Source organism: Amia ocellicauda, unplaced genomic scaffold (assembly GCF_036373705.1).
Source record: "Amia ocellicauda isolate fAmiCal2 unplaced genomic scaffold, fAmiCal2.hap1 HAP1_SCAFFOLD_216, whole genome shotgun sequence".
NCBI lineage: Eukaryota > Metazoa > Chordata > Actinopteri > Amiiformes > Amiidae > Amia > Amia ocellicauda.
This window is the reverse complement of record NW_027102779.1, coordinates 1-24568: the sequence shown is the minus strand read 5'-3', so window position 1 is coordinate 24568 and position 24568 is coordinate 1. Positions and strand designations below refer to the sequence as shown.

General features: G+C 54.0%; 8 non-coding genes and 1 pseudogene across 8 annotated transcripts; 7 read left to right on the top strand and 2 right to left on the bottom strand.

The window, feature by feature from the left end:
• The first annotated feature begins 4530 nt into the window (after nucleotides 1-4530).
• On the top strand, nucleotides 4531-4721 carry LOC136725654 (U2 spliceosomal RNA). The gene has a single exon (XR_010807659.1). It is a non-coding gene; the product is annotated as a U2 spliceosomal RNA (small nuclear RNA).
• A 457-nt stretch (nucleotides 4722-5178) lies between these two features.
• Nucleotides 5179-5294, top strand: LOC136725634 (U5 spliceosomal RNA). The gene has a single exon (XR_010807642.1). It is a non-coding gene; the product is annotated as a U5 spliceosomal RNA (small nuclear RNA).
• Nucleotides 5295-5470: 176 nt separating this feature from the next.
• On the top strand, nucleotides 5471-5661 carry LOC136725644 (U2 spliceosomal RNA). The gene has a single exon (XR_010807651.1). It is a non-coding gene; the product is annotated as a U2 spliceosomal RNA (small nuclear RNA).
• A 6628-nt stretch (nucleotides 5662-12289) lies between these two features.
• Nucleotides 12290-12497, top strand: LOC136725630 (uncharacterized; annotated as a pseudogene).
• Nucleotides 12498-12931: 434 nt separating this feature from the next.
• LOC136725633 (U5 spliceosomal RNA) lies at nucleotides 12932-13047 on the top strand. Its single transcript, XR_010807641.1, has one exon. It is a non-coding gene; the product is annotated as a U5 spliceosomal RNA (small nuclear RNA).
• A 176-nt stretch (nucleotides 13048-13223) lies between these two features.
• Nucleotides 13224-13414, top strand: LOC136725632 (U2 spliceosomal RNA). Its single transcript, XR_010807640.1, has one exon. It is a non-coding gene; the product is annotated as a U2 spliceosomal RNA (small nuclear RNA).
• A 6871-nt stretch (nucleotides 13415-20285) lies between these two features.
• LOC136725619 (U2 spliceosomal RNA) lies at nucleotides 20286-20476 on the top strand. Its single transcript, XR_010807630.1, has one exon. It is a non-coding gene; the product is annotated as a U2 spliceosomal RNA (small nuclear RNA).
• Nucleotides 20477-24086: 3610 nt separating this feature from the next.
• Nucleotides 24087-24277, bottom strand: LOC136725607 (U2 spliceosomal RNA). Its single transcript, XR_010807619.1, has one exon. It is a non-coding gene; the product is annotated as a U2 spliceosomal RNA (small nuclear RNA).
• A 176-nt stretch (nucleotides 24278-24453) lies between these two features.
• LOC136725652 (U5 spliceosomal RNA) lies at nucleotides 24454-24568 on the bottom strand. The gene has a single exon (XR_010807658.1). It is a non-coding gene; the product is annotated as a U5 spliceosomal RNA (small nuclear RNA).

The following is a 24568-nucleotide window of genomic DNA, read 5'->3' as shown; positions in this document are numbered from 1 at the left end:
CTGGATGGAGGCAGGGGGGTCCCGGACGTTGTGCGGCTGATAAAGGCGCAGGGGCTGGCCTATGTGGTTAAGAACATCCAGGCTGCTGGCAAGAAAGTGAGTTTCATGAACCGCTTTTATTTTGCCAGCAGCCTGAGACCATTCGGCCTCTGCGCCATGGACAACACCAGGCCGCACTCGTGGGATCCCCCGCCGTTCTACAGGGCGCTCCGAGCCTTTGCGCTCGAAGTAGGCCTCCATAAAGTCGTGCTGGCCTCCTGGGATTATAAGACCATCTGTAGTCAGATGAGATCTGCCCAGGAGACCAGCCGGATAGAAGATTTCCCTCCCGAAACCTGCCGGTTTATCTGGGCTAACGCTACGCACGTTTGCCTCACGAACACGCAGAAAGATGTCTCCTGGATGGCTGTGAGTCGGTGTCTCCCCACCCGAGTGTTTATGCACAGAAGGGGCATAGCTCCTTATGACACCTGCCCCTATAAGGGTTGCTTGGGGAAGGAGACGGAGGCTCACATTTTTAGTGAGTGCCCCTCCGCCCACAGGGTCTGGCTCCTGTTTTCTCCGTTCCTCCACAGGTTCGCCGTTCCTGCGCGGGCGACCGCCCAGCAGATCCTATACGGTCCGGCAAGGGGAATTTCAACATCAACCCTGAGGTGCTGGTGGCGTGTCGTCTGCGCAGTGAAGCAGGCACTGTGGGAGGGACGGAACATCTGTTTGTTTAATAAGCAGGAGCTGGACCCGATCGTCATCGCGCGGAGGGGCATGGTGTTTGTAAAAGACTACGTCAATCTGGAGGTCCATCAGAGGGGCAAGGAGGAAGCCTTTAAGAACTGGCGTATACAAGATCTGGGGGAGCTCAGGATCCCATGATGGGACCCACCTCCGGGGACGGTTAGTTCCCCCTGCTGGAGCCCGAGTCCAAGATCTTTTAAAGATCTTTTAAAGATTTTATGAATGATTGTTTTTAAAAGAAGATTTTAAATAACAAATCTTAATTGTTTTTAAAGACTTAGTTGTTTTTAAATCACAATTGTTTAGGGTTTCTGGTATAGTTTTGTTATATTTTTTTGTCAAATACATTGACCGTTTTGGGTTTAATTTAAAATGCATTAGACTTTTTTTGTTTGTTTTTTATTTTTACTTTTTAATTGTTTCTTTATTTTGTCTATTGCATTTTCTGTTATCTTCAATGTATTTGACTTTTTTGTTGGTGTGCAGTTTTTGCTTTTATCACGTTTTGTTTATTTGATTTGAGCACGTTTATTTTAAAGTTTATTGTTTTAGTTTTGTTAAAAAAATCACAAGATTTTAAAAATTTTAAGTGATTTTAAGAACTGATATTTTAAACGATTTTAATCATAAGTATTAAAATTGAAATTGTTCTATTTTAAGAAATGTAAAAATACTAAACCTAATAAACAGTATTTTACTAAAGCATTCCGTGGAGGGGGACATGGATGAGTTTGTACCATTTTTTGGGAGGCTCTGCCCTGTTGGGGCGGAGCTGTGATCCAGGTGAACAGCAGATCAGGCATATAAGGTGGAGGTGGTCAATGTCAAGCAAATATCTGATCCATCACTTTCTGTCCCTGTTGGAGTCCCGCAATGAGGGGGACGAGGAGGAGGAGGAGGATCCAGAGATCACCACCACTGAACTCTCCCAGGTGATAAAGAGTCTTAACTCTGGAAGGACACCGGGTCCCGATGGGATCCCTGCTGAGTTCTATAAGATCTTTTGGGAGGTGCTTAAGGAAGATCTGGGCCGGGTCCTGGGGTCGATGTACAGAGAGGGCAGATTGGCCCCTTCGATGAAGAAAAGTATCCTCTCCCTTCTTCACAAGAAGGGAGACCCAAAAGATCTGAGGAACTGGCGGCCAGTCAGCCTCCTGTGCACCGACTACAAGATACTGGCCAAAGCACTGACGCTCCGGCTGCAGCGGCCACTCCCTCAAGTCGTGGGTCCCGACCAGGTCTGTGGTGCCCGGGGGAGATCGGCGGCCGACAACGCCATGCTGCTCAGGGATGTCGTGGCCTACTCGAACGAGAGAGGGCTTCCCCTGGTCCTAATCAGCTTGGACCAGGAGAAAGCCTTCGACAGAGTGGGCCACGAATACCTGCAGCTCGTTATGGAGAGGATGGGTCTCGCTCTTGGCCTGAGGAAGTGGGTGAAGATCATCTACAGCGGCCTAAGCAGCAGGGTCCTTGTGAACCGCCACCTGACCGAACCATTTCCGGTCAGGTCGGGGGTCCGGCAGGGTTGTCCCCTGTCGGCCCTGCTGTACGTCCTCTGCTTGGAGCCGTTCATGCAGGCGATCCGCCGGGACGTCCGGGTGACAGGTTTCCATCTCCCGGGTTCCGGCGGAGAGCAACTGAAGGCCCTGGCCTATATGGACGACGTGGCCGTGGTCTGCACGGACGCTCCGTCCGTGGCCAGGGTCGAGGAACTGCTGGACGGCTTCTGCAGGGCGACGGGGGCCGCTGTGAACAAGGCCAAGAGCGAGGTCTACCTCTCCAGGGCATGGCCTGTCGGCCGGGGCCCGCCGACCGTGTTCCCTGTGAAGCCGTTTATCAAGGTTCTGGGGATCACGATCGACGGGACCAACACGGGCACCCGGAGCTGGGAGGAGGCCATAGCAAAGGTCCAAAGGAAGATCCACGGCTGGAGCACAAGGACCTTGACGATGGCTGGTAAGGTGCTGGTCGTAAAGGCCATCCTCTTCCCGATACTCCTCTACGTAGGAATGATCTTCCCCCCAGACAAGGTTATCGCAAAACTAGTGACCCGAATTATATTTCGGTTTGTCTGGGGGAGCAAAATGGAGAGGCTGAAAAGAGTGCAGATGGTGAAGGGTACCCTGGATGGAGGCAGGGGGGTCCCGGACGTTGTGCGGCTGATAAAGGCGCAGGGGCTGGCCTATGTGGTCAAGAACATCCAGGCTGCTGGCAAGAAAGTGAGTTTCATGAACCGCTTTTATTTTGCCAGCAGCCTGAGACCATTCGGCCTCTGCGCCATGGACAACACCAAGCCGCACTCGTGGGATCCCCCGCCGTTCTACAGGGCGCTCCGAGCCTTTGCGCTCGAAGTAGGCCTCCATAAAGTCGTGCTGGCCTCCTGGGATTATAAGACCATCTGTAGTCAGATGAGATCTGCCCAGGAGACCAGCCGGATAGAAGATTTCCCTCCCGAAACCTGCCGGTTTATCTGGGCTAACGCTACGCACGTTTGCCTCACGAACACGCAGAAAGATGTCTCCTGGATGGCTGTGAGTCGGTGTCTCCCCACCCGAGTGTTCATGCACAGAAGGGGCATAGCTCCTTATGACACCTGCCCCTATAAGGGTTGCTTGGGGAAGGAGACGGAGGCTCACATTTTTAGTGAGTGCCCCTCCGCCCACAGGGTCTGGCTCCTGTTTTCTCCGTTCCTCCACAGGTTCGCCGTTCCTGCGCGGGCGACCGCCCAGCAGATCCTATACGGTCCGGCAAGGGGAATTTCAACATCAACCCTGAGGTGCTGGTGGCGTGTCGTCTGCGCAGTGAAGCAGGCACTGTGGGAGGGACGGAACATCTGTTTGTTTAATAAGCAGGAGCTGGACCCGATCGTCATCGCGCGGAGGGGCATGGTGTTTGTAAAAGACTACGTCAATCTGGAGGTCCATCAGAGGGGCAAGGAGGAAGCCTTTAAGAACTGGCGTATACAAGATCTGGGGGAGCTCAGGATCCCATGATGGGACCCACCTCCGGGGACGGTTAGTTCCCCCTGCTGGAGCCCGAGTCCAAGATCTTTTAAAGATCTTTTAAAGATTTTATGAATGATTGTTTTTAAAAGAAGATTTTAAATAACAAATCTTAATTGTTTTTAAAGACTTAGTTGTTTTTAAATCACAATTGTTTAGGGTTTCTGGTATAGTTTTGTTATATTTTGTTGTCAGATACATTGACCGTTTTGGGTTTAATTTAAAATGCATTAGACTTTTTTTGTTTGTTTTTTATTTTTTCCTTTTTAATTGTTTCTTTATTTTGTCTAATGCATTTTCAGTTATTTTCAATGTATCTGACTCTTTTGTTGGTGTGCAATTTTTTGCTTTTATCACGTTTTGTTTATTTGATTTGAGCACGTTTATTTTAAAGTTAATTGTTTTAGTTTTGTTAAAATCACAAAGATTTTAAAATTTTTAAGTGATTTTAAGGATTGATATGTCAATGTTTTTAATCATAAGTATTAAAAATCGAATTGTTTTTATTGATGAAAAGAAAATACTAAATCCAATAAAATAGTATTTTACTAAAGCATTCCGTGGAGGGGGACATGGATGAGTTTGTACCATTTTTTGGGAGGCTCTGCCCTGTTGGGGCGGAGCTGTGATCCAGGTGAACAGCAGATCAGGCATATAAGGTGGAGGTGGTCAATGTCAAGCAAATAAGCTTGCTAGGGTACCCAGCAGCGGTAGCAGCCCTGCCGGTGGCGCCCCCTCCTGGGGTGCTACCTCCTGGCCTGTGCCGCTGGCGTTCTGGGGGGAGCCCATTGCAGGTATCGCTTCTCGGCCTTTTGGCTAAGATCAAGTGTAGTATCTGTTCTTATCAGTTTAATATCTGATACGTCCCCCATGTGGGGACAACATATTAAACGGATTTTTGCAACGGGGAGTCGGAGAGGGAGCTTGCTCCACCCGCTTTACGCATCGGCCCGGTATTGCAGTGTTTCCGGGAAAGGTGCACGCACCTCCTTATCATTCTTGGGTTGAAAGAAAGACAAAAAAGCCTGCCTGCCGTGATAGAATGTACGTGCTTTGTGATGTCATTGCAGCCTGCCGAGCGATGAGTTCTGTGATGTCATCACTGACCTGGCAGTAAAGGGAGAGGCAGAGAAAGGCACAGCACGGTGCTGAGCTCCCTCGCCGACTGGGCTAGGAAGACACAGGAAATGAACAATTGTAGTATTCATATTGTGAATCGATTTTGATCTGTATGTCCATGATTTTGAGCTCTCTCTTGTGTGCACATTGAACAGTGTGTGTGTGTGTGTGTGTGTGTGTGTGTGTGTGTGTGTGTGTGTCTCTCTCTCTCTCTCTCTCTCTCTCTCTCTCTCTCTCTCCCCCTCTCCCCCCCCCCTCCCTCCCGGCTGTCTGGAGCATGGCCTGCGGCCGCAGGGAGCACCCAGGAGCTGGTTGGAAGCATCTTGGACTCGGGTTTCCCTTCAATACGCATAACGCTTTCGCCTTTTACTAAAGCATTCCGTGGAGGGGGACATGGATGAGTTTGTACCATTTTTTGGGAGGCTCTGCCCTGTTGGGGCGGAGCTGTGATCCAGGTGAACAGCAGATCAGGCATATAAGGTGGAGGTGGTCAATGTCAAGCAAATAAGCTTGCTAGGGTACCCAGCAGCGGTAGCAGCCCTGCCGGTGGCGCCCTCTCCTGGGGTGCTACCTCCTGGCCTGTGCCGCTGGCGTTCTGGGGGGAGCCCATTGCAGGTATCGCTTCTCGGCCTTTTGGCTAAGATCAAGTGTAGTATCTGTTCTTATCAGTTTAATATCTGATACGTCCCCCATGTGGGGACAACATATTAAACGGATTTTTGCAACGGGGAGTCGGAGAGGGAGCTTGCTCCACCCGCTTTACGCATCGGCCCGGTATTGCAGTGTTTCCGGGAAAGGTGCACGCACCTCCTTATCATTCTTGGGTTGAAAGAAAGACAAAAAAGCCTGCCTGCCGTGATAGAATGTACGTGCTTTGTGATGTCATTGCAGCCTGCCGAGCGATGAGTTCTGTGATGTCATCACTGACCTGGCAGTAAAGGGAGAGGCAGAGAAAGGCACAGCACGGTGCTGAGCTCCCTCGCCGACTGGGCTAGGAAGACACAGGAAATGAACAATTGTAGTATTCATATTGTGAATCGATTTTGATCTGTATGTCCATGATTTTGAGCTCTCTCTTGTGTGCACATTGAACAGTGTGTGTGTGTGTGTGTGTGTGTGTGTGTGTGTGTGTGTGTGTGTGTGTCTCTCTCTCTCTCTCTCTCTCTCTCTCTCTCTCTCTCTCTCTCTCTCTCTCTCTCTCTCTCTCTCTCTCTCTCTCTCTCTCTCTCCCCCTCTCCCCCCCCCCTCCCTCCCGGCTGTCTGGAGCATGGCCTGCGGCCGCAGGGAGCACCCAGGAGCTGGTTGGAAGCATCTTGGACTCGGGTTTCCCTCCAATAGCGAGAGAAACCTTTGTCCAGCAGGGGGCTTTTTGAGCTGTATCTGACAGTCTTTCTTTTTTCCTTGCAGGGAGCTGATCCATCAGGCCAGACCAGACGAGACGGGGAGGTGCCGGTTGACAGAGCTGCAGAGTCCTGGGTCCTTGGAGCGGTCCGGAGGCCGAGGCGAGTGGAGATTGGGACGGACCGGGAGCGACAGGGGACCTAGCCAGAGGGGTCGGAGGACTCCTCACGGAGTGGGTCCCATCCAGAAGCCCGGCCGACCATCTACCCGGAGCCCGGCCTGACCAGGACTGCTCCCCGCTGACGTCACCAGCCAGGATCCAGGAGAGGCCTCGGATTCCAGGGACCGACCAGGCCGATCGGCAACGTCCCTGAGGGAGGCCTCCTGCAGCCAGGGCCCGGACTTCTCCCCGCAAGGCCCGCTCCCTGCAAGAGCCCCGGAGGTGGAAGCTGCTCCCCAGCCAGGTGGACTTGCCCCGACCTCCGGATTGAGAGCCTCCCGACCCTTCTCCAAGGTAGGAAAGTGCAGCATGGCCCAGCGAACCGCCGGTGTGAGGCGCCATAATGCGGTGCGCTTCAGCCGTGAGGCTGGAGCCGAGACCGCGGCCCTCACCCGGCTGGAGTTCAGCAGGTCCGTGCTGCAGAGGGGCCTGGGCTTTGCCCCTTCTGAGCTGAACTGTGTGGTGAAACTGCCTGGACCTAGGGACGTGTTCGAGGTGAGCTTTAAGAACCCTCAAGTGCTGGAGAGTTTTTGGAACCTGTATAGGGAAAAAAAAGACAGCATGCCCCTGAATGACTTTGTGGTCGACGCCCTGACAGATAGAGAGATTAAAATTGTAACTGTTCAGTTTTACAATGAAGCAGTGGCAGAGTATGACGTAGAAGTATGGCTGAGGAGACACTGTGAGATCCTGTCTGAAAGTAGGAGAGTTAATGATGAGGATGGGGTCTGGACCGGTGCTCGGCGGTGGCAGGTGCGCCTGCAGGTGGAAGTGGCCGCCATCGGCGGAGTACGCCATCTACCAAGCACCGTGGTTTTAGGAGCAAATAGGGGGCTTGTCTTTTATCATGGCATGCCCAAATTATGTAGGAACTGCGGGGCCCTGGGTCATTTAGCCGCAGCCTGTACCGTTGTTAAGTGCAAGGTCTGCGGCGGGGAACATCAGACCAGGGCCTGCAAGCAGGAGAGGGCCTGCAACCTGTGCGGTGGGGGAGGGCACCTCTTTAGGAATTGTCCCTCCTCCTATGCAAATAGGGCGCGGGCCCTCGGGGGTGGTGGAGAGAGAGAAAACCAAGCGGAGGCTCCTCCAAAGGTGATACCCCAAGATGGGGGTAGAGAGGAAACAATCCTCAGGAGCCTCATAGGCTCCCTCTCTGACTCTGGGTCAGAAGTGGAGGCAGAGGGAGAGTGGACAGTGGTAGCGGGGAAGAGAAGGAGGGCTGAGAAGAGGAGCATGGGTAAGGGGGGTATGATGAAAAAGAGGATTCATTCTGCAGATTCTCCCCCCCCTGCCGGCTCCTCCCCCGCTCCAGAGTCCCCTCCCTCAAATTTTTATACGCCCCACTCTGACTCCGGAGAGGAGAGTGGTGGGCCTTCTCCACTGCCCCGAGTGGGCAGCCTGGTAGATGAGAGGCCCCCTAGAAATAACATTCCTCCTGCCCCACAACTGAGACTCTCCCAGGGGAGGGGTCAGGTATGCCCTCCCGGCAGTAGTGGGAGAGCCGCAGGCCCTCAGGAGACGAGAGTCGGCGCCAGTGTCCTTTCCCAGAAAGACATCAGGGACGTGATGGCAAGGTCACTGGCGCTGGGGGAGGAGGCCTGCGGCGGCAGACAGCCGGGAAGGGAGAGACCACCCCCTCCCCCACCATTAGTTAAAAGAACAACTAGCGGGGTCTACACAGTTTTCTCCCCAGTTGTACATAAAGCCTCTGCCCTGCCATCTGTTCGTCGGGCCTCGGCCGCAAAGGAACCAGGGAGAACCTCCAGCACCACGGGCCCTGAGCCCAGTGGAGTTTTGCCCGCCTTACCGGGTGGCGGGAGCCGAGCCCCCCCCATAGTCTTCCTAGAGGATCAAGCGGTGAGGCAAATGATTGAAATGATGGGTGCTAGCGCTAAGCTAGGTGAGGGAGAAGAGAGGAGTGGGGAAGAGAAAGGTTTCTTTACATGATTGTTACGGAGCGGGTGATTGCCCTCACAGCCATTATGGCATTAACTATTATTTCAATTAATGTGAGGAGCATTGCTGAGGTGAAAAAGAGGACCGATGTTTTAAACTCTCTGGCTGGCATGAAGGCGGATATTATCTGTTTGCAGGAGTGCGGCATCCCGTTCCAAAAAGAATACAAAGATCTCCGGGACACTTGGACCCTAGGAGAATCCTTTTGGTCGGGGTCCAATGTGTCCCGAGCGGACGGGATTGCCGTACTCCTGAAAAACCCCTTCTTAATAGTTAAAACATTCAAGGTTATAGAGGCGGGCAGACTGGCCAGCCTCGATTTTAAATACAAGGGGGCTGTATTGAGGCTGGTCAATGTCTATGCCCCCACCAGCCAGAGAGAGAGAGTCCTCTTTCTCCCTCAGCTACGCCCGCTCCTGATCGGCACCTTGCCAGTTATCATTTCAGGTGATTTCAACTGTGCTCTGAGGGATGTAGACCGGAGTAAGCCCCGTAACGATAGATCCAGCAGGGACCTCGCTGCGTTCGTGGAGGACTTTGAACTCTGCGACGCAGGTCGGGACCTGGTCCCCTTGTTCACCTGGGTGAGTTCTTCTGGCTCCTCCTTCTCCAGGATAGATCTCGTCCTCCTCAGCAAGCCACTGGAGAGGACCGCCATGTCTTCGGAGGCGGTCTTCTTTTCAGACCACAGGCTCCTGACGACAGAGGTGCTCATTCCGAGCACACGGGAGTCGGGGCCTGGGGTCTGGAAGCTCAACACCTCTCTGCTCGATGACCCTCGTGTGATTAAGACCTTTAGCAGACGCCTCGAGGAGTGGAGGACCCTGAAGGACCTTTTTGATTCTCCCATAGAGTGGTGGGAGATGATGAAGAAAAGAACCAAGGGCTACTTCATTCAGCTGGGGAAACGGAAAGCTCGCGAGAGGCGGGCGAGATATTCCCATCTAAACGCCCGCCTCCAGCGCCTGAGTCTTTTACAGCTCAGAGGCTTCGACCTAGCTGAGGAGGTGGCCCGGGTCAAACTGAGTCTCTCCGCCCTCTATCGGGAGGAGCAAGAAAAGATCAAGGTCCTTTCCAGGGTCCGCATCATGGAGGACGATGAGAAATGCAGCCGCTTCTTCTTCAAGAAAACGAAGGAGAGGCGGCCTGCAATGTCCTCCATGATCGACTCCTCGGGGCAAGAGGTGGAGGGCAGAGAGGCTGTTGAGACAGTGGTGCGGGATTTCTACAGGGAGTTGTACGACCAGAAGGTGGTGGATCAAAATCTGATCCATCACTTTCTGTCCCTGTTGGAGTCCCGCAATGAGGGGGACGAGGAGGAGGAGGAGGATCCAGAGATCACCACCACTGAACTCTCCCAGGTGATAAAGAGTCTTAACTCTGGAAGGACACCGGGTCCCGATGGGATCCCTGCTGAGTTCTATAAGATCTTTTGGGAGGTGCTTAAGGAAGATCTGGGCCAGGTCCTGGGGTCGATGTACAGAGAGGGCAGATTGGCCCCTTCGATGAAGAAAAGTATCCTCTCCCTTCTTCACAAGAAGGGAGACCCAAAAGATCTGAGGAACTGGCGGCCAGTCAGCCTCCTGTGCACCGACTACAAGATACTGGCCAAAGCACTGACGCTCCGGCTGCAGCGGCCACTCCCTCAAGTCGTGGGTCCCGACCAGGTCTGTGGTGCCCGGGGGAGATCGGCGGCCGACAACGCCATGCTGCTCAGGGATGTCGTGGCCTACTCGAACGAGAGAGGGCTTCCCCTGGTCCTAATCAGCTTGGACCAGGAGAAAGCCTTCGACAGAGTGGGCCACGAATACCTGCAGCTTGTTATGGAGAGGATGGGTCTCGCTCTTGGCCTGAGGAAGTGGGTTAAGATCATCTACAGCGGCCTAAGCAGCAGGGTCCTTGTGAACCGCCACCTGACCGAACCATTTCCGGTCAGGTCGGGGGTCCGGCAGGGTTGTCCCCTGTCGGCCCTGCTGTACGTCCTCTGCTTGGAGCCGTTCATGCAGGCGATCCGCCGGGACGTCCGGGTGACAGGTTTCCATCTCCCGGGTTCCGGCGGAGAGCAACTGAAGGCCCTGGCCTATATGGACGACGTGGCCGTGGTCTGCACGGACGCTCCGTCCGTGGCCAGGGTCGAGGAACTGCTGGACGGCTTCTGCAGGGCGACGGGGGCCGCTGTGAACAAGGCCAAGAGCGAGGTCTACCTCTCCAGGGCATGGCCTGTCGGCCGGGGCCCGCCGACCGTGTTCCCTGTGAAGCCGTTTATCAAGGTTCTGGGGATCACGATCGACGGGACCAACACGGGCACCCGGAGCTGGGAGGAGGCCATAGCAAAGGTCCAAAAGAAGATCCACGGCTGGAGCACAAGGACCTTGACGATGGCTGGTAAGGTGCTGGTCGTAAAGGCCATCCTCTTCCCGATACTCCTCTACGTAGGAATGATCTTCCCCCCAGACAAGGGTATCGCAAAACTAGTGACCCGAATTATATTTCGGTTTGTCTGGGGGAGCAAAATGGAGAGGCTGAAAAGAGTGCAGATGGTGAAGGGTACCCTGGATGGAGGCAGGGGGGTCCCGGACGTTGTGCGGCTGATAAAGGCGCAGGGGCTGGCCTATGTGGTTAAGAACATCCAGGCTGCTGGCAAGAAGGTGAGTTTCATGAACCGCTTTTATTTTGCCAGCAGCCTGAGACCATTCGGCCTCTGCGCCATGGACAACACCAGGCCGCACTCGTGGGATCCCCCGCCGTTCTACAGGGCGCTCCGAGCCTTTGCGCTCGAAGTAGGCCTCCATAAAGTCGTGCTGGCCTCCTGGGATTACAAGACCATCTGTAGTCAGATGAGATCTGCCCAGGAGACCAGCCGGATAGAAGATTTCCCTCCCGAAACCTGCCGGTTTATCTGGGCTAACGCTACGCACGTTTGCCTCACGAACACGCAGAAAGATGTCTCCTGGATGGCTGTGAGTCGGTGTCTCCCCACCCGAGTGTTTATGCACAGAAGGGGCATAGCTCCTTATGACACCTGCCCCTATAAGGGTTGCTTGGGGAAGGAGACGGAGGCTCACATCTTTAGTGAGTGCCCCTCCGCCCACAGGGTCTGGCTCCTGTTTTCTCCGTTCCTCCACAGGTTCGCCGTTCCTGCGCGGGCGACCGCCCAGCAGATCCTATATGGTCCAGCCAAGGGAATTTCTACATCTACCTTGAGGTGCTGGTGGCGTGTCGTCTGCGCAGTGAAGCAGGCACTGTGGGAGGGACGGAACATCTGTTTGTTTAATAAGCAGGAGCTGGACCCGATCGTCATCGCGCGGAGGGGCATGGTGTTTGTAAAAGACTACGTCAATCTGGAGGTCCATCAGAGGGGCAAGGAGGAAGCCTTTAAGAACTGGCGTATACAAGATCTGGGGGAGCTCAGGATCCCGTGATGGGACCCACCTCCGGGGACGGTTAGTTCCCCCTGCTGGAGCCCGAGTCCAAGATCTTTTAAAGATTTTATGAATGATTGTTTTTAAAAGAAGATTTTAAATAATGAATCTTAATTGTTTTTAAAGATTTAGTTGTTTTTAAATCACATTGTTTAGGGCTTTTTAGGTATAGTTTTGTTATATTTTGTTGTCAAATACATTGACCGCTTTTTGGTTTAATTTAAAATGCATTAGACTTTTTTTGTTTGTTTTTTATTTTTTCCTTTTAATTGTTTCTTTATTTTGTCTAATGCATTTTCTGTTATTTTCAATGTATTTGACTCTTTTGTTGGTGTGCAGTTTTTGCTTTTATCACGTTTTGTTTATTTGATTTGAGCACGTTTATTTTAAAGTTTATTGTTTTAGTTTTGTTAAAATCACAAAAAATTTAAAAAATTTTAAGTGATTTTAAGAATTGATATTTTAAAACGTTTTTAATCATAAGTATTAAAAATCGAATTGTTTTTATTGATGAAATGTAAAAATACTAAACCCAATAAATAAACAGTAGTATCTGTTCTTATCAGTTTAATATCTGATACGTCCCCCATGTGGGGACAACATATTAAACGGATTTTTGCAACGGGGAGTCGGAGAGGGAGCTTGCTCCACCCGCTTTACGCATCGGCCCGGTATTGCAGTGTTTCCGGGAAAGGTGCACGCACCTCCTTATCATTCTTGGGTTGAAAGAAAGACAAAAAAGCCTGCCTGCCGTGATAGAATGTACGTGCTTTGTGATGTCATTGCAGCCTGCCGAGCGATGAGTTCTGTGATGTCATCACTGACCTGGCAGTAAAGGGAGAGGCAGAGAAAGGCACAGCACGGTGCTGAGCTCCCTCGCCGACTGGGCTAGGAAGACACAGGAAATGAACAATTGTAGTATTCATATTGTGAATCGATTTTGATCTGTATGTCCATGATTTTGAGCTCTCTCTTGTGTGCACATTGAACAGTGTGTGTGTGTGTCTGTCTCTCTCTCTCTCTCTCTCTCTCTCTCTCTCTCTCTCCCCCTCTCCCCCTCTCCCCCCCCCTCCCTCCCGGCTGTCTGGAGCATGGCCTGCGGCCGCAGGGAGCACCCAGGAGCTGGTTGGAAGCATCTTGGACTCGGGTTTCCCTTCAATACGCATAACGCTTTCGCCTTTTACTAAAGCATTCCGTGGAGGGGGACATGGATGAGTTTGTACCATTTTTTGGGAGGCTCTGCCCTGTTGGGGCGGAGCTGTGATCCAGGTGAACAGCAGATCAGGCATATAAGGTGGAGGTGGTCAATGTCAAGCAAATAAGCTTGCTAGGGTACCCAGCAGCGGTAGCAGCCCTGCCGGTGGCGCCCTCTCCTGGGGTGCTACCTCCTGGCCTGTGCCGCTGGCGTTCTGGGGGGAGCCCATTGCAGGTATCGCTTCTCGGCCTTTTGGCTAAGATCAAGTGTAGTATCTGTTCTTATCAGTTTAATATCTGATACGTCCCCCATGTGGGGACAACATATTAAACGGATTTTTGCAACGGGGAGTCGGAGAGGGAGCTTGCTCCACCCGCTTTACGCATCGGCCCGGTATTGCAGTGTTTCCGGGAAAGGTGCACGCACCTCCTTATCATTCTTGGGTTGAAAGAAAGACAAAAAAGCCTGCCTGCCGTGATAGAATGTACGTGCTTTGTGATGTCATTGCAGCCTGCCGAGCGATGAGTTCTGTGATGTCATCACTGACCTGGCAGTAAAGGGAGAGGCAGAGAAAGGCACAGCACGGTGCTGAGCTCCCTCGCCGACTGGGCTAGGAAGACACAGGAAATGAACAATTGTAGTATTCATATTGTGAATCGATTTTGATCTGTATGTCCATGATTTTGAGCTCTCTCTTGTGTGCACATTGAACAGTGTGTGTGTGTGTCTGTCTCTCTCTCTCTCTCTCTCTCTCTCTCTCTCTCTCTCTCTCTCCCCCTCTCCCCCTCTCCCCCCCCCTCCCTCCCGGCTGTCTGGAGCATGGCCTGCGGCCGCAGGGAGCACCCAGGAGCTGGTTGGAAGCATCTTGGACTCGGGTTTCCCTCCAATAGCGAGAGAAACCTTTGTCCAGCAGGGGGCTTTTGAACTGTACTTGACAGTCTTTCTTTTTTCCTTGCAGGGAGCTGATCCATCAGGCCAGACCAGACGAGACGGGGAGGTGCCGGTTGACAGAGCTGCAGAGTCCTGGGTCCTTGGAGCGGTCCGGAGGCCGAGGCGAGTGGAGATTGGGACGGACCGGGAGCGACAGGGGACCTAGCCAGAGGGGTCGGAGGACTCCTCACGGAGTGGGTCCCATCCAGAAGCCCGGCCGACCATCTACCCGGAGCCCGGCCTGACCAGGACTGCTCCCCGCTGACGTCACCAGCCAGGATCCAGGAGAGGCCTCGGATTCCAGGGACCGACCAGGCCGATCGGCAACGTCCCTGAGGGAGGCCTCCTGCAGCCAGGGCCCGGACTTCTCCCCGCAAGGCCCGCTCCCTGCAAGAGCCCCGGAGGTGGAAGCTGCTCCCCAGCCAGGTGGACTTGCCCCGACCTCCGGATTGAGAGCCTCCCGACCCTTCTCCAAGGTAGGAAAGTGCAGCATGGCCCAGCGAACCGCCGGTGTGAGGCGCCATAATGCGGTGCGCTTCAGCCGTGAGGCTGGAGCCGAGACCGCGGCCCTCACCCGGCTGGAGTTCAGCAGGTCCGTGCTGCAGAGGGGCCTGGGCTTTGCCCCTTCTGAGCTGAACTGCGTGGTAAAACTGCCTGGACCTAGGGACGTGTTTGAGGTGAGCTTTAAGAACCCTCAAGTGCTGGAGAGTTTTTGGAACCTATATAGGGAGAAAAAAGACAGCATGCCCCTGAATGACTTTGTGGTCGACGCCCTGACGGATAGAGAGATTAAAATTGTAACTATTCAGTTTTACAACGAAGCAGTGGCAGAGTACGACGTAGAAGTATGGCTGAGGAGACACTGTGAGATCCTGTCTGAAAGTAGGAGAGTTAATGATGAGGATGGGGTCTGGACCGGTGCTCGGCGGTGGCAGGTGCGCCTGCAGGTGGAAGTGGCCGCCATCGGCGGAGTACGCCATCTACCAAGCACCGTGGTTTTAGGAGCAAATAGGGGGCTTGTCTTTTATCATGGCATGCCCAAATTATGTAGGAACTGCGGGGCCCTGGGTCATTTAGCCGCAGCCTGTACCGTTGTTAAGTGCAAGGTCTGCGGCGGGGAACATCAGACCAGGGCCTGCAAGCAGGAGAGGGCCTGCAACCTGTGCGGTGGGGGAGGGCACCTCTTTAGGAATTGTCCCTCCTCCTATGCAAATAGGGCGCGGGCCCTCGGGGGTGGTGGAGAGAGAGAAAATCAAGTGGAGGCTCCTCCAAAGGTTATACCCCAAGAAGGGGGTAGAGAGGAAACAATCCTCAGGAGCCTCATAGGCTCCCTCTCTGACTCTGGGTCAGAAGTGGAGGCAGAGGGAGAGTGGACAGTGGTAGCGGGGAAGAGAAGGAGGGCTGAGAAGAGGAGCATGGGTAGGGGGGGTATGATGAAAAAGAGGATTCATTCTGCAGATTCTCCCCCCCCTGCCGGCTCCTCCCCCGCTCCAGAGTCCCCTCCCTCAAATTTTTATACGCCCCACTCTGACTCCGGAGAGGAGAGTGGTGGGCCTTCTCCACTGCCCCGAGTGGGCAGCCTGGTAGATGAGAGGCCCCCTAGAAATAACATTCCTCCTGCCCCACAACTGAGACTCTCCCAGGGGAGGGGTCAGGTATGCCCTCCCGGCAGTAGTGGGAGAGCCGCAGGCCCTCAGGAGACGAGAGTCGGCGCCAGTGTCCTTTCCCAGAAAGACATCAGGGACGTGATGGCAAGGTCACTGGCGCTGGGGGAGGAGGCCTGCGGCGGCAGACAGCCGGGAAGGGAGAGACCACCCCCTCCCCCACCATTAGTTAAAAGAACAACTAGCGGGGTCTACACAGTTTTCTCCCCAGTTGTACATAAAGCCTCTGCCCTGCCATCTGTTCGTCGGGCCTCGGCCGCAAAGGAACCAGGGAGAACCTCCAGCACCACGGGCCCTGAGCCCAGTGGAGTTTTGCCCGCCTTACCGGGCGGCGGGAGCCGAGCCCCCCCCATAGTCTTCCTAGAGGATCAAGCGGTGAGGCAAATGATTGAAATGATGGGTGCTAGCGCTAAGCTAGGTGAGGGAGAAGAGAGGAGTGGGGAAGAGAAAGGTTTCTTTACATGATTGTTACGGAGCGGGTGATTGCCCTCACAGCCATTATGGCATTAACTATTATTTCAATTAATGTGAGGAGCATTGCTGAGGTGAAAAAGAGGACCGACGTTTTAAACTCTCTGGCTGGCATGAAGGCGGATATTATCTGTTTGCAGGAGTGCGGCATCCCGTTCCAAAAAGAATACAAAGATCTCCGGGACACTTGGACCCTAGGAGAATCCTTCTGGTCGGGGTCCAATGTGTCCCGAGCGGACGGGATTGCCGTACTCCTGAAAAACCCCTTCTTAATAGTTAAAACATTCAAGGTTATAGAGGCGGGCAGACTGGCCAGCCTCGATTTTAAATACAAGGGGGCTGTATTGAGGCTGGTCAATGTCTATGCCCCCACCAGCCAGAGAGAGAGAGTCCTCTTTCTCCCTCAGCTACGCCCGCTCCTGATCGGCACCTTGCCAGTTATCATTTCAGGTGATTTCAACTGTGCTCTGAGGGATGTAGACCGGAGTAAGCCCCGTAACGATAGATCCAGCAGGGACCTCGCTGCGTTCGTGGAGGACTTTGAACTCTGCGACGCAGGTCGGGACCTGGTCCCCTTGTTCACCTGGGTGAGTTCTTCTGGCTCCTCCTTCTCCAGGATAGATCTCGTCCTCCTCAGCAAGCCACTGGAGAGGACCGCCATGTCTTCGGAGGCGGTCTTCTTTTCAGACCACAGGCTCCTGACGACAGAGGTGCTCATTCCGAGCACACGGGAGTCGGGGCCTGGGGTCTGGAAGCTCAACACCTCTCTGCTCGATGACCCTCGTGTGATTAAGACCTTTAGCAGACGCCTCGAGGAGTGGAGGACCCTGAAGGACCTTTTTGATTCTCCCATAGAGTGGTGGGAGATGATGAAGAAAAGAACCAAGGGCTACTTCATTCAGCTGGGGAAACGGAAAGCTCGCGAGAGGCGGGCGAGATATTCCCATCTAAACGCCCGCCTCCAGCGCCTGAGTCTTTTACAGCTCAGAGGCTTCGACCTAGCTGAGGAGGTGGCCCGGGTCAAACTGAGTCTCTCCGCCCTCTATCGGGAGGAGCAAGAAAAGATCAAGGTCCTTTCCAGGGTCCGCATCATGGAGGACGATGAGAAATGCAGCCGCTTCTTCTTCAAGAAAACGAAGGAGAGGCGGCCTGCAATGTCCTCCATGATCGACTCCTCGGGGCAAGAGGTGGAGGGCAGAGAGGCTGTTGAGACAGTGGTGCGGGATTTCTACAGGGAGTTGTATGACCAGAAGGTGGTGGATCAAAATCTGATCCATCACTTTCTGTCCCTGTTGGAGTCCCGCAATGAGGGGGACGAGGAGGAGGAGGAGGATCCAGAGATCACCACCACTGAACTCTCCCAGGTGATAAAGAGTCTTAACTCTGGAAGGACACCGGGTCCCGATGGGATCCCTGCTGAGTTCTATAAGATCTTTTGGGAGGTGCTTAAGGAAGATCTGGGCCAGGTCCTGGGGTCGATGTACAGAGAGGGCAGATTGGCCCCTTCGATGAAGAAAAGTATCCTCTCCCTTCTTCACAAGAAGGGAGACCCAAAAGATCTGAGGAACTGGCGGCCAGTCAGCCTCCTGTGCACCGACTACAAGATACTGGCCAAAGCACTGACGCTCCGGCTGCAGCGGCCACTCCCTCAAGTCGTGGGTCCCGACCAGGTCTGTGGTGCCCGGGGGAGATCGGCGGCCGACAACGCCATGCTGCTCAGGGATGTCGTGGCCTACTCGAACGAGAGAGGGCTTCCCCTGGTCCTAATCAGCTTGGACCAGGAGAAAGCCTTCGACAGAGTGGGCCACGAATACCTGCAGCTTGTTATGGAGAGGATGGGTCTCGCTCTTGGCCTGAGGAAGTGGGTTAAGATCATCTACAGCGGCCTAAGCAGCAGGGTCCTTGTGAACCGCCACCTGACCGAACCATTTCCGGTCAGGTCGGGGGTCCGGCAGGGTTGTCCCCTGTCGGCCCTGCTGTACGTCCTCTGCTTGGAGCCGTTCATGCAGGCGATCCGCCGGGACGTCCGGGTGACAGGTTTCCATCTCCCGGGTTCCGGCGGAGAGCAACTGAAGGCCCTGGCCTATATGGACGACGTGGCCGTGGTCTGCACGGACGCTCCGTCCGTGGCCAGGGTCGAGGAACTGCTGGACGGCTTCTGCAGGGCGACGGGGGCCGCTGTGAACAAGGCCAAGAGCGAGGTCTACCTCTCCAGGGCATGGCCTGTCGGCCGGGGCCCGCCGACCGTGTTCCCTGTGAAGCCGTTCATCAAGGTTCTGGGGATCACGATCGACGGGACCAACACGGGCACCCGGAGCTGGGAGGAGGCCATAGCAAAGGTCCAAAGGAAGATCCACGGCTGGAGCACAAGGACCTTGACGATGGCTGGTAAGGTGCTGGTCGTAAAGGCCATCCTCTTCCCGATACTCCTCTACGTAGGAATGATCTTCCCCCCAGACAAGGTTATCGCAAAACTAGTGACCCGAATTATATTTCGGTTTGTCTGGGGGAGCAAAATGGAGAGGCTGAAAAGAGTGCAGATGGTGAAGGGTACCCTGGATGGAGGCAGGGGGGTCCCGGACGTTGTGCGGCTGATAAAGGCGCAGGGGCTGGCCTATGTGGTTAAGAACATCCAGGCTGCTGGCAAGAAAGTGAGTTTCATGAACCGCTTTTATTTTGCCAGCAGCCTGAGACCATTCGGCCTCTGCGCCATGGACAACACCAGGCCGCACTCGTGGGATCCCCCGCCGTTCTACAGGGCGCTCCGAGCCTTTGCGCTCGAAGTAGGCCTCCATAAAGTCGTGCTGGCCTCCTGGGATTACAAGACCATCTGTAGTCAGATGAGATCTGCCCAGGAGACCAGCCGGATAGAAGATTTCCCTCCCGAAACCTGCCGGTTTATCTGGGCTAACGCTACGCACGTTTGCCTCACGAACACGCAGAAAGATGTCTCCTGGATGGCTGTGAGTCGGTGTCTCCCCACCCGAGTGTTTATGCACAGAAGGGGCATAGCTCCTTATGACACCTGCCCCTATAAGGGTTGCTTGGGGAAGGAGACGGAGGCTCACATCTTTAGTGAGTGCCCCTCCGCCCACAGGGTCTGGCTCCTGTTTTCTCCGTTCCTCCACAGGTTCGCCGTTCCTGCGCGGGCGACCGCCCAGCAGATCCTATACGGTCCAGCCAAGGGAATTTCCACATCTACCTTGAGGTGCTGGTGGCGTGTCGTCTGCGCAGTGAAGCAGGCACTGTGGGAGGGACGGAACATCTGTTTGTTTAATAAGCAGGAGCTGGACCCGATCGTCATCGCGCGGAGGGGCATGGTGTTTGTAAAAGACTACGTCAATCTGGAGGTCCATCAGAGGGGCAAGGAGGAAGCCTTTAAGAACTGGCGCATACAAGATCTGGGGGAGCTCAGGATCCCATGATGGGACCCACCTCCGGGGACGGTTAGTTCCCCCTGCTGGAGCCCGAGTCCAAGATCTTTTAAAGATCTTTTAAAGATTTTATGAATGATTGTTTTTAAAAGAAGATTTTAAATAATGAATCTTAATTGTTTTTAAAGATTTAGTTGTTTTTAAATCACATTGTTTAGGGCTTTTTAGGTATAGTTTTGTTATATTTTGTTGTCAAATACATTGACCGTTTTTTGGTTTAATTTAAAATGCATTAGACTTTTTTTGTTTGTTTTTTATTTTTTTTCCTTTTAATTGTTTCTTTATTTTGTCTAATGCATTTTCTGTTATTTTCAATGTATTTGACTCTTTTGTTGGTGTGCAGTTTTTGCTTTTATCACGTTTTGTTTATTTGATTTGAGCACGTTTATTTTAAAGTTAATTGTTTTAGTTTTGTTAAAATCACAAAGATTTTAAAAATTTTAAGTGATTTTAAGAATTGATATGTCAATGTTTTTAATCATAAGTATTAAAAAATCGAATTGTTTTTATTGATGAAATGAAAATACTAAATCCAATAAAATAGTATTTTACTAAAGCATTCCGTGGAGGGGGACATGGATGAGTTTGTACCATTTTTTGGGAGGCTCTGCCCTGTTGGGGCGGAGCTGTGATCCAGGTGAACAGCAGATCAGGCATATAAGGTGGAGGTGGTCAATGTCAAGCAAATAAGCTTGCTAGGGTACCCAGCAGCGGTAGCAGCCCTGCCGGTGGCGCCCTCTCCTGGGGTGCTACCTCCTGGCCTGTGCCGCTGGCGTTCTGGGGGGAGCCCATTGCAGGTATCGCTTCTCGGCCTTTTGGCTAAGATCAAGTGTAGTATCTGTTCTTATCAGTTTAATATCTGATACGTCCCCCATGTGGGGACAACATATTAAACGGATTTTTGCAACGGGGAGTCGGAGAGGGAGCTTGCTCCACCCGCTTTACGCATCGGCCCGGTATTGCAGTGTTTCCGGGAAAGGTGCACGCACCTCCTTATCATTCTTGGGTTGAAAGAAAGACAAAAAAGCCTGCCTGCCGTGATAGAATGTACGTGCTTTGTGATGTCATTGCAGCCTGCCGAGCGATGAGTTCTGTGATGTCATCACTGACCTGGCAGTAAAGGGAGAGGCAGAGAAAGGCACAGCACGGTGCTGAGCTCCCTCGCCGACTGGGCTAGGAAGACACAGGAAATGAACAATTGTAGTATTCATATTGTGAATCGATTTTGATCTGTATGTCCATGATTTTGAGCTCTCTCTTGTGTGCACATTGAACAGTGTGTGTGTGTGTGTGTGTGTGTGTGTGTGTGTGTGTGTGTGTGTGTGTGTGTGTGTGTGTGTCTCTCTCTCTCTCTCTCTCTCTCTCTCTCTCTCTCTCTCTCTCTCTCTCTCTCTCTCTCTCTCTCTCTCTCTCTCTCTCTCTCTCTCTCTCCCCCTCTCCCCCCCCCCTCCCTCCCGGCTGTCTGGAGCATGGCCTGCGGCCGCAGGGAGCACCCAGGAGCTGGTTGGAAGCATCTTGGACTCGGGTTTCCCTCCAATAGCGAGAGAAACCTTTGTCCAGCAGGGGGCTTTTTGAGCTGTATCTGACAGTCTTTCTTTTTTCCTTGCAGGGAGCTGATCCATCAGGCCAGACCAGACGAGACGGGGAGGTGCCGGTTGACAGAGCTGCAGAGTCCTGGGTCCTTGGAGCGGTCCGGAGGCCGAGGCGAGTGGAGATTGGGACGGACCGGGAGCGACAGGGGACCTAGCCAGAGGGGTCGGAGGACTCCTCACGGAGTGGGTCCCATCCAGAAGCCCGGCCGACCATCTACCCGGAGCCCGGCCTGACCAGGACTGCTCCCCGCTGACGTCACCAGCCAGGATCCAGGAGAGGCCTCGGATTCCAGGGACCGACCAGGCCGATCGGCAACGTCCCTGAGGGAGGCCTCCTGCAGCCAGAGCCCGGACTTCTCCCCGCAAGGCCCGCTCCCTGCAAGAGCCCCGGAGGTGGAAGCTGCTCCCCAGCCAGGTGGACTTGCCCCGACCTCCGGATTGAGAGCCTCCCGACCCTTCTCCAAGGTAGGAAAGTGCAGCATGGCCCAGCGAACCGCCGGTGTGAGGCGCCATAATGCGGTGCGCTTCAGCCGTGCGTGAGGCCCGACGAACAGATGGCAGGGCAGAGGCTTTATGTACAACTGGGGAGAAAACTGTGTAGACCCCGCTAGTTGTTCTTTTAACTAATGGTGGGGGAGGGGGTGGTCTCTCCCTTCCCGGCTGTCTGCCGCCGCAGGCCTCCTCCCCCAGCGCCAGTGACCTTGCCATCACGTCCCTGATGTCTTTCTGGGAAAGGACACTGGCGCCGACTCTCGTCTCCTGAGGGCCTGCGGCTCTCCCACTACTGCCGGGAGGGCATACCTGACCCCTCCCCTGGGAGAGTCTCAGTTGTGGGGCAGGAGGAATGTTATTTCTAGGGGGCCTCTCATCTACCAGGCTGCCCACTCGGGGCAGTGGAGAAGGCCCACCACTCTCCTCTCCGGAGTCAGAGTGGGGCGTATAAAAATTTGAGGGAGGGGACTCTGGAGCGGGGGAGGAGCCGGCAGGGGGGGGAGAATCTGCAGAATGAATCCTCTTTTTCATCATACCCCCCCTACCCATGCTCCTCTTCTCAGCCCTCCTTCTCTTCCCCGCTACCACTGTCCACTCTCCCTCTGCCTCCACTTCTGACCCAGAGTCAGAGAGGGAGCCTATGAGGCTCCTGAGGATTGTTTCCTCTCTACCCCCATCTTGGGGTATAACCTTTGGAGGAGCCTCCACTTGATTTTCTCTCTCTCCACCACCCCCGAGGGCCCGCGCCCTATTTGCATAGGAGGAGGGACAATTTCTAAAGAGGTGCCCTCCCCCACCGCACAGGTTGCAGGCCCTCTCCTGCTTGCAGGCCCTGGTCTGATGTTCCCCGCCGCAGACCTTGCACTTAACAACGGTACAGGCTGCGGCTAAATGACCCAGGGCCCCGCAGTTCCTACATAATTTGGGCATGCCATGATAAAAGACAAGCCCCCTATTTGCTCCTAAAACCACGGTGCTTGGTAGATGGCGTACTCCGCCGATGGCGGCCACTTCCACCTGCAGGCGCACCTGCCACCGCCGAGCACCGGTCCAGACCCCATCCTCATCATTAACTCTCCTACTTTCAGACAGGATCTCACAGTGTCTCCTCAGCCATACTTCTACGTCATACTCTGCCACTGCTTCGTTGTAAAACTGAATAGTTACAATTTTAATCTCTCTATCCGTCAGGGCGTCGACCACAAAGTCATTCAGGGGCATGCTGTCTTTTTTCTCCCTATATAGGTTCCAAAAACTCTCCAGCACTTGAGGGTTCTTAAAGCTCACCTCGAACACGTCCCTAGGTCCAGGCAGTTTTACCACGCAGTTCAGCTCAGAAGGGGCAAAGCCCAGGCCCCTCTGCAGCACGGACCTGCTGAATTCCAGCCGGGTGAGGGCCGCGGTCTCGGCTCCAGCCTCACGGCTGAAGCGCACCGCATTATGGCGCCTCACACCGGCGGTTCGCTGGGCCATGCTGCACTTTCCTACCTTGGAGAAGGGTCGGGAGGCTCTCAATCCGGAGGTCGGGGCAAGTCCACCTGGCTGGGGAGCAGCTTCCACCTCCGGGGCTCTTGCAGGGAGCGGGCCTTGCGGGGAGAAGTCCGGGCCCTGGCTGCAGGAGGCCTCCCTCAGGGACGTTGCCGATCGGCCTGGTCGGTCCCTGGAATCCGAGGCCTCTCCTGGATCCTGGCTGGTGACGTCAGCGGGGAGCAGTCCTGGTCAGGCCGGGCTCCGGGTAGATGGTCGGCCGGGCTTCTGGATGGGACCCACTCCGTGAGGAGTCCTCCGACCCCTCTGGCTAGGTCCCCTGTCGCTCCCGGTCCGTCCCAATCTCCACTCGCCTCGGCCTCCGGACCGCTCCAAGGACCCAGGACTCTGCAGCTCTGTCAACCGGCACCTCCCCGTCTCGTCTGGTCTGGCCTGATGGATCAGCTCCCTGCAAGGAAAAAAGAAAGACTGTCAAGTACAGTTCAAAAGCCCCCTGCTGGACAAAGGTTTCTCTCGCTATTGGAGGGAAACCCGAGTCCAAGATGCTTCCAACCAGCTCCTGGGTGCTCCCTGCGGCCGCAGGCCATGCTCCAGACAGCCGGGAGGGAGGGGGGGGGAGAGGGGGGAGAGAGAGAGAGAGAGAGAGAGAGAGAGAGAGAGAGAGAGAGAGAGAGAGAGAGAGAGAGAGAGAGAGAGAGAGAGAGAGAGAGAGAGACACACACACACACACACACACACACACTGTTCAATGTGCACACAAGAGAGAGCTCAAAATCATGGACATACAGATCAAAATCGATTCACAATATGAATACTACAATTGTTCATTTCCTGTGTCTTCCTAGCCCAGTCGGCGAGGGAGCTCAGCACCGTGCTGTGCCTTTCTCTGCCTCTCCCTTTACTGCCAGGTCAGTGATGACATCACAGAACTCATCGCTCGGCAGGCTGCAATGACATCACAAAGCACGTACATTCTATCACGGCAGGCAGGCTTTTTTGTCTTTCTTTCAACCCAAGAATGATAAGGAGGTGCGTGCACCTTTCCCGGAAACACTGCAATACCGGGCCGATGCGTAAAGCGGGTGGAGCAAGCTCCCTCTCCGACTCCCCGTTGCAAAAATCCGTTTAATATGTTGTCCCCACATGGGGGACGTATCAGATATTAAACTGATAAGAACAGATACTACACTTGATCTTAGCCAAAAGGCCGAGAAGCGATACCTGCAATGGGCTCCCCCCAGAACGCCAGCGGCACAGGCCAGGAGGTAGCACCCCAGGAGGGGGCGCCACCGGCAGGGCTGCTACCGCTGCTGGGTACCCTAGCAAGCTTATTTGCTTGACATTGACCACCTCCACCTTATATGCCTGATCTGCTGTTCACCTGGATCACAGCTCCGCCCCAACAGGGCAGAGCCTCCCAAAAAATGGTACAAACTCATCCATGTCCCCCTCCACGGAATGCTTTAGTAAAAGGCGAAAGCGTTATGCGTATTGAAGGGAAACCCGAGTC